Consider the following 9,464-nt stretch of genomic DNA (forward strand, 5'->3'; position numbering starts at 1 on the left):
CATGGCAGGGGCTCAGCCTGGGGTGATGGCGACCTTGTATCCACACAGACCGAGGCATGAGCCCAGATGCCGGGGCGTGGGACTCTCTGTCCAGCCCCAGAGGAGACAGACGTGGGGTATGAAACCGTCCGGCTGCAGCCTGGCACTGGCTCCTCAGCCACAGGGTCCCTCACCACCGTGCTGCCGGCATCGGCCCCTGCTGTTTCAGCGTCGCCCTTCTTGCCTGGTCTTCCCTGTGGGTGCAGTGAGCGGCCTCGTGGCGTCCCGAGCCGCCCAGCAGCCAGGCCTGGTCCTGTGTGTGTCCGACGGCCGGGCCTTCATCTTTCTTGAAATCTCCTTCTCTCGGCCAAGGGCCCCCTGGTCAGGGCCTTCGTTTCCTGGGGCTGCCACAACACTGTACCATGAACAGAGAGGCTTAACACGATGGAGGTGCACGATGGAGGAGATTAGGTGTGGGCAGAGCTGTTCCTCCTAAGACTGTGAGGGAGGATCTGTTCGCTGCCTATCCCCCAGCTCCCGGTGGGTTGCTGGCCATCACTGATGTTCTTTGGCTTCTATGAGCATCACCCGGTCTCTGCCTTCACCTTCACCTGGTCTTCTCCCCTTCGGTGCGTCTGGGTCCAAATCTCCCCTCTTACAAGGACACCAGTCACACTGGATTAGGGCCACCTCCTCCAGCATGACCTCATCTGAACTGATTCCATCTGTGATGACCCTATTTCTACATAAAGTCACATTCTCAGGTGCCGGGGGTTAGGACTTCAGTATATGAATTCGGGGGTGACAAAATTAAACCCATAACAGTCGAGGGCATTTGTAGTACTCGACCTATTGTTGTAGGTTACAGATATCCTCCTACCTTTTAAAAAGGTTTCTACACATGACTGTCTAAAATCACAGGCTTAAGAGGCCCGTCATGACCATTTCTGATGGTTTTATAAGTCACCTACAACTTTTAGCATCTTGTTTCCATAACCACAGATGTGAATCATTGATCGCCATTCCCGTTCTCCTTCAGAAAGAAATCACCTCCAGTGGCCCCAGGACCCAACCCCCTCGGTACATGCTCAAAAGTTGTTTATGCCTCTATTGCAGGGAGAGGGCAGCCAGGCCAGAGGCTGCGACAGAGTTAGTACGTAGTAAGCTGCTACACAAAACAGAAAGATCCAGGGACAGGCCTAAGTTCTGCCTCAGGTGTAGGCAGATGGGTTACTCAGGGTTAAGGAAGGCAATCCTTGCTCTCCAGGGACTTCCTGTATCTACACCTGGACATTCTTGTTTTCTAGAAGAACACCCTGTATTCTGAACTTAGAATGAGGCTGACTCTAAATGCTATGACTGCTGAGGGTGAATAAACAAACATATTCTCAGGGTAAAGACAGACCTTTCCTCAGAGCTGCTCTAAAAGGAAACAGGAGAGAACGTGAGGGGAAGCGTCTCTCAGCCTCCTGGACATCACTTTCCCACCACCGCAAGCGACACGCTCCAAGCAGGCAAGAGAAACAAGCATATTAGCATCGGCCCTGATAATGTCGTGTGTTTCATAGGAGAAAACAATGCCAATGGCACACAAGTGTCACTAAATTGAAAAAAGAAACAACAACAACTAAAAACCAATCTTCTGGTCTTTGGGGGAGTTTGTTTGGAGGCAATTAAGTTAGAGATCCAAAATTTTAGACACAAAGTTTTTTACTCTTAGATGTTAAATTGCGACTAGAAAAACAGCTTTCTGATCACGGTTAAGTGTGAAGTTAGGCTCCAAAACTAGGTACAGAAGGCAAATTTTTTCCTCCGTTGATATTTAGGTTGTACATGCCTCATTCTTATCCTGAGAATACATGAGAATATCCATAAGAAATTTCTAGAAGTAGAACGCTGGTAAAATATTATGTGTATTTTAAATTCCGTCAGATATTACCTAACAACTCTCCACGGAAGTGTTAGGTGACTTATTTTTTCCAGTCTTATAATTTTAGAATGAACACGCACAGAAGAGACAGCTATTAAAAAAAATAAACACTATTCATAGTTAAAGACTGCCTGGAAACTTTATCCACAGATTAGTAATACAGTATCAACAGAGTCTGACCATTATTTTTAGAACTAATTTGAGGTAAATTACCCATGTCTTATGACATCACTGTGAACATTTCTGATTCACCTACTATTATACATGGGGGGGTGTTTACAGACCAATTCTGTTATTAATAGATTGCTGTTGAGAACTGATTAGAGCTATGACTTGAAAGTCCGTCTGTCTTGCTGCAGGGAAGACACTAGTTACTAAATGTAGCACCTAAGCTGAGGATGCAGGCCATAATGGAACCATCTTTGCACGGTAAGAATATTTCCTAACTAAAGTTATGGACAAATAACACATATATCAGAGAGAATATTTTCTATTACCATCTGTACTGGGTTAAATAGTGTTCTCCCAAAACTACTGTCCTTTCCATAATCCTAGAAGGTGACCTTATGCAGATGAGAAGGTGCAGGTGAGAAGAGGGAAGATGAGGTCACCCTGGAGTAGGGTGGGTTCTGAATCCCATATGACCAGTGTCCTGATAAGGAGACAGCCATACACAGAGGGAAGATGATGGCCACGTGATGATGAACGCAGAGACCGGAGTGATGTGTCCACGAGCCGAGGCATGCTGGCAACACCCGAAGCTAAGAGAAAGGCATGGGACAGATTCTCCCCTAGAGCCTTCGGAGACAGCATGGCCCTGCTGACACCTGGATTTTGGACTTCCAGCCCCCAGCAATGTGAGAGAATACATTTCTGTGGCTTTAAACAAACTGGTTTGTGATACTTTTGTTAGAGCAGCCACAGGGAATGAACACATTACGGGAGCTTCTGTGTTTTGACTAAATAAGAAAAACTTTTGCTCCTCCGAGAACATTTCAGGTGTACCTCCTGCCGTGTCCTAATAGAGCTTACGATGAAACTCCGCAGATAGCAGAGGTTTTCAACGCTGACTTTGACGGTATGCTTCGTGAGCTTTCTGGTCTTATGTCTGATCCTTGAACCAAATTTTCCTGACGGGCACATGTTCCGTTTCACACATTTCTACGTCATACCTGGGGATTCTGACACCTCTGTGCGATGAGAGGCTCCTGGCGGCAGCCCAGTGGGAGGCCCTGGCTGGTTTCCAGTCTCGGAAGGACTAGACCTTCCTCCTCCTTCAGGAGAGTCTGCGGAAGATCCTATCCCTTCCCCTTGGCTGTGGCACCTTCCAGCTGCTGAGATGGTCCTGTAACCCTGTACTACCTGCTCACGGTAGCCGCACCTGGACCGAATCTGGGTGGCAAGCAAAGGCCTGATAGCCCGTTCACATTGACCCCATGAGTTGACCCCACTGTGCTGTTTCCTCAGTGATATATTTCTGACCTTTGAAACCAGGGGACAAAGTTACAAAACAGCGAGTCCCTGGTTCTTTACGTTGCTATCCCGTGGACTTTATGAGTTCACGGTTCTCATCCATCTCCTGACAATACTGCCCTTATTCTTTCACCATCATCATGGAGGAACATGGAATGTCCTCAGAGTCCACCCTTGTTTAGATTTCCTTATCAGCTCACCTGGGACACCCACATACTTTCTCTCCTGCCAAGGATGAAATCAGGATGTAATTGTGTCCAAGAGCTGCCACCACCCAGAGAAGTGGGAAAACAGAGCTGGCTGGTAGTCCCTGTCCCATGGCTCCATTCATCTGGCTCGACCCTGGAGGACAGAGGCCTCCCTGTGAAGCAGCCTGGTAGCTCACGATCCCTCAGTCTGCCTCTGTCCTTCAGTAACTCAAAGGGCAGCGGGAAAATTATTAATCAAAATCCAAGTGAAACAAAAATGGAATAATTCCACTCAGGACATTCTGTAGGGGTGTGAAGGACTATGCAAACATTTACCATTAAGATGGCAAATCCTCCCACTCTGATGTGGTAAGCTGCTGCTTTCATAACACTTTATACGGGTCTCATAATACTTTGTTCACCTCACCTATAACTCAGTGCGAGAAAATGTTGTTTACGGGTTTGCGCTCCTGCCCTTGAGGATATGAGTCTCCTCAAGGCAGGAAAGTTTTATTCCCTTATGTGGTAAAACAAACAAACAAGCAAACAAAAACTGCATAAATAGGAGATTCAGGTCAACCCCCTGCCAGCCTTAGCTGGACCACGTTGAGTCAAGGCTCCCTTTCCTAAGACTGCCTTTGTGAGCTAATTTTTAAATTCTAGCTACTAATTTGACCCAAATTTGGACAAGCCAGGGTCCAGACTACACTAGATCTTCTTGCCATGACCTCATTTCGGGGGGCACAGTAGCAATGTCTGGACATGGGCAAGGGTAGAGAAAAAGGAAGTTGTCAGGTAGAGTCACTTAGGGCAGTGGTTCTCAAAGTGCGGTCCTGGGACTGGCAGCAGCAGCAGCATCTGGGAACTTGCAGATGCAAATGCTTGAGCCCTGCCGTGACCCACCAAAGCAGAGACGCTAGGGCTGCGGTCCAGGCACGCGTCAGAATGAGCCTTTGCTCAAGTGATCCCGACACATGCTAAAGCCTAAAAACCACTGACTTAGAGTAATGTCAGCCTAAAAGGACCCAATGTCAGAAGTTCTCTCTTTTTACTGCATGGGAGGAAGACGTTCTCCCAAGGTTGGGATGCCCAAGGCTCCCTTTGGTGTGGGGTACCCTCAGCTTCCAGCAGCACGCTTACAGCCTACAGCAGGAATGCCAGCCTCCCTGGTCCTTCGGCTGTGTTCACAGGTCTACCCAAGAGCTTCTAGAAAGAGGAGAGAATGTGGAAGGACTTTTAAAGGACCAGGTTGGAGGGACCTTCAAGGCTAGTCCCTCCTTTTATACTCAGGAAACGGACTTGAAAAACCCTTCAGAATTGCATACAAGGCCAGAAGGAAGCTGAGGGCTGGAGGGGAGGAATGTGATAAAGCGTCATCACTAAGTAAATGAACTTCTCAGGTCGGCCTGGAGGCCCTGGCATGGGGGGCAGGAAAACCGGAAGCCTCTTCCTAGAACCCGAAGCCTCATCAACCTCCATTTTCAGAGTCATATATGTGGCATGCGACAGGGCAGGATCTATGGTTTTCCAGGACCAAAGTGAGGGAAGGAATTGGTGAGAACAGCAGCTTTGGCATATACCTTTGCTAAACTCTGGGCTAGGGAGTCGGGTGGGGGTAACAGGACGGAGACAGAATATTCCAAATCTTCCGCAAAAGCATCCCCAGCCCTCCAAAGGTCTCAGAGGCGGCGCTCCAGTCACTGAGGTTTGCTGCCCTTCGGAGACCTAACTCCACAGGCAGGCTGGTCCCTGCCTCCTCTGGCCCCGACTCTGATAATCACACACACCCTTTAAAGCAAAGGTCAGCAGCTATGGCACGGCACCAAATCCAGCCCCCTACCCATTTTTGTATGGCTCATAAGCTAAGAATGGTGTCTACGTTTTAAAACAATCGAAAAACGCTTTTAAAGACTATCTTATGACACCTGCAAAGCATATAAAATTCACACTTCCGTGCCCACTGATAAAGTTTTACTGAAACACAGATTTGCCCATTTGTTTCATGTTTCAAATTACAAGGGTGCACTTGAGTCGTTGCCACAGACACTGTGTGGCCCCCGGAGCCAAAAATATATACTATCTGGCCCTTTTCAAGGCAAACACTTCTCTAAGAACTTTCCTTGCTTCTTTCCCTCCTGCTGGATTCACCAAGCTTTCCAAGTGTTCCCCTTTCAGTCACGAGGGGATCTGAAACAATCTTGGCATCATCTAAGTCACAAAGATCTGCTCTTAAGAAGGGAAGTTACTGCTACTTTTTTAAATTAAAAGACATTTCCTAATTATTTGTTTCATTTACTAACTAGACCCAGATATTTACTAGGACTTGAGTAAACATAAAACTGGTATCTGAATATAAACTTTTTGTTGCTACTCACATGCTATGCCAATCTCAGTTGCAAAACAAACAACCCCCCACCCCCAAACCCTTAAGCGCCAATCTGTAAACTAGAAAGTCAGTTCACTGGGGACTATACTTCAAAAGCTAACCTTGTGTTCATCCACTGACAATCAGGCTGCCGACAGCTACCCCGACTGGAACTGTGTTAGGAAAAGTTCTAATTCGGCATGGATACCATTCAGGTATTTGGGATCTGAAAACCAAAATGAATATTTCAGAGCACCTCCCAGAAAAGTTACATAGAGTGACAAGCAAATGGTGTTTGAGGCAGGACCCAGAGCTCCAGCCCAGGAGTGGGGCTGCCTGCAAAGCTGAGCTCTGATGGGTACCGGCCCCTGACAGCCTGCACTGGAGAGGAGGCTGCAGCATCTTTCTGGAACGAGCATACTTAGCACCACTAGAAGTCCCAAGGGTGACCCACTAAATACTGCTACTCCAGGACCACGACTCGGCATGGCACAGTGAGTCTGAGAGCCAGGTGCCCATGCACACCCGGCATTGAGCTCCTACACAGCTCAGTGCTGCCACTGAGGGTGGTATGGACATTTCTGCCTAATGGCTGAGGGAGTCAAGGGCCACAGAGCTTAGCTTACTGATGCAAGATCACAGAGGGAGCAAGTGGCAGAGCAGGAACACAAGTGCAGGCCAAAGTCAGACTGGGTTCTCTCAACCACGTGGCCACACTGTGACAGCCTGGACCCATCCATGCATAGGCTTGCGGGGAGAAGAGGGCTGCTGGTCTCTTGCAGCTCCGTTCTGCTTCTGCGTTCATTCCAGAGCTGTTTATTCGGAAGCAGGCAGGATTAAATTGTTTTCTATTTGTTCCGCCGGCACTCCATGCCTACCTATGGAGGACTGGCTACTCTCCTCTATGCCTTCTCTTGAAGCTCGAAGACAGCGGCAGAACGTTAAATAGGACCCCAACGGGCCAGCCCCAGTTCCTCTTGGACCAGGGCTCCCTCAGCAGCTCTGGAGTCACCTGGCCAGCCAGAGGCAAGAGAAGTGCCAGAACAGCCCCTGAGCGCCGCGCTCCCCCCTCCTGGACGGAGGTTCTGCTGGACCTGCCATCACCAGCACGATGCAGTCTAGCTTCCAGCCCACTCTCAGCCCACAGGGTGGGAACACAGAGACCGAGGATTCACAACAGGTAGGCAGGTCAAGGTTACTGCGTTCGTTCTTCCAACCTGTGACCAGGCGCCTGGGGTCCTCTGCCTCCGCGCCCGGGGACGAGATGGGGCGGGGAGGCTGCCCGCCCTGCAAAGACGCCCCAGCCTGCGAATCCCACCGCCACGCCGGGCTCCGCTGACCACCGGTCGCTTCCCGCCGCGGCGAGGTGTCCCTGATGCGCGCCTGCCCTCCCGCGGTGCCAGCGTTGCCGGCTCCGCCCGCAGGTCCGCCAGCCGCCGGCGACCGCGGGGACCTGCGTGGCAGCCCGGCCCCGCCCCTCCGCGGCGCCCCGACTGCGCAGCCCCTGCGCCGGGCTCCCCGCGACCCCGGCCCCGCGCGCCTACCCATGGTGGCGGCTCCGAGGGCTCCCTGCGACTGGCGAGCGAGGAGTCCAGGACGGAGTACCTTTTGCTAAGGCGTTGCTTCCTGTGACTTGGTGTGCAGGCCCTGCCCAGCACCTGTGTAGCTGGAGGTGCTCGGGCGGGGCAGCAGGGCTCCACCCTTGGAGGCGGTGGAACGGCAGAGGCAGAGGTCAGAGACCCTGGAGCCCCAGCAGAGGGACACCTGTCCGTAGCCGGCACCTGGACTCCGCTGTTCAGACACCCCTGGCCCTCGGGGGCCGGCCAGAGGCATAGCGCGGGTGACAGGGGGTACCTGGGCCGGGGACGCCCCAGCTTGAGCACGCATCTGAGCCACGGGGAAGGAGCATGAAATGCAGGGCCCTCAGCCTCAGCTGGATTTGCTGACTCAGTAGGTCAGGGTGGGGCCCGAGAATTTGCGTTTCTAACAAGTGCTAAGGTGAGGTTGACGCTGTTGCTTAGGGGACCGCACTCTGGAAAGCACTGCCTGGGAAAGCACTACGTCTGCGCAGGGAAGCAAAAGTGGGTGGAAGGCTGCTCAGTTTAATGTGTGCGCGGTGCCCGGACGTGTGTCTTTAGGTGGAGTGTGAGTGTGGAAAGCATTTATGGAGGATTCTGCACTTCCTTTCTTTAAGAATAAAAGGGGACTTCCCCAGTGGTTAAGAATCCGCCTGCCAATGCAGGGGACACAAGTTCCATCCCTGGTCAGGGAAGATCCCACATGATGCGGAGCAACTAAGCCCGTGCAACTACTACTGAGCTTGTGCCCTAGAGCCCGGGAGCCACAACTACCGAGCCCACACGCCCAGAGCCTGTTCTCCGCAACAAGAGAAACCACCGCAATGAGAAGCCCACGCACCGCAACGAAGAGTAGCCCCCGCTCGACGCAACTAAAGCCCACGCGCTGCAACAAAGACCCAACGCAGCCAAAAATAAATAAATTTTAAAAATTGATTTAAAAAATAAATCAAAATCTAATAAATACCATTATGCTATTGAAATTGTAAATGTTCACCGCCGAGTCAGGCAATAGAATATGATTACATTTTTATGGTACCTTTTCTGATGACATTTACTCCGTGGTTCCAGTGTTTCACTCCTGTGCCAAGCAGAATGTTCCAGATGTCGGTGTCAAATGGGTTTCTTTTCTAAGCCCCATCACTGGTTCCATTTGAGGCACGTTTTAGTTTGCCTTACACAACTGTTGTATAGCTTTTCTTCTTCTTTTTCATAATTGCGTTTAGCTTTTTTCTTACTGCTAGAATAAGCACACGCTCTCACTTTATTCTGAAGATTATCCAACTCTCTAATCATGCTATTTATTACATGGAAACCACTTTCTTCTAGAGGGTTCACCCTTACATCTGGCTCCCATCAGGGCTGAGTGCCCTGTGGGCTTGGGGCACAGTCCTGCTTGGGACTCCCCTCCAGGGCTCTTCCCGTTAGGATTTCTGCTGTTGGATCCCATGACTCACTGACTTCCTCCCTCCTTCCTTCTCCCCTTCCTTTCCTTCCTTGGAGAACATAATCAGAAAGGGTGCTTGGCAAACACATTTTCTACCTGCCTGAAAACATCTTCATTTTGCTCTTACACCTGAATGAAATTCTTTGTTGGAATTCAATTTCCCTCAGAATTACGAAGACATGGCCTCTTGTCTTCCAGCATCAGTGTAGCTGCAGAGTTCACTTACTTTTTTCACTGTAGGTTTCCTTCTAAGTTTTTCACTTTTCTCATGAGAACGTGCCTAGAGGTGAGTTTATGGGGGTTTTTATACATCTTTATTGGAGTATAATTGCTTTACACTGTTGCGTTAGTTTCTGCTGTAAAACAAAGTGAATCAGCCATATGTATACACATATCCCCATAACCCCACCTTCTTGTGTCTCCCTCCCACCCTCCCTATCCCACCCCTGTAAGTGGTCACAAAGCACCGAGTTGATCTCCCTGTGCTATGCAGCTGCTTCCCACT

The sequence above is a fragment of the Phocoena phocoena genome, chromosome 18, assembly GCF_963924675.1.
Source record: "Phocoena phocoena chromosome 18, mPhoPho1.1, whole genome shotgun sequence".
NCBI classification, from domain to species: domain Eukaryota; kingdom Metazoa; phylum Chordata; class Mammalia; order Artiodactyla; family Phocoenidae; genus Phocoena; species Phocoena phocoena.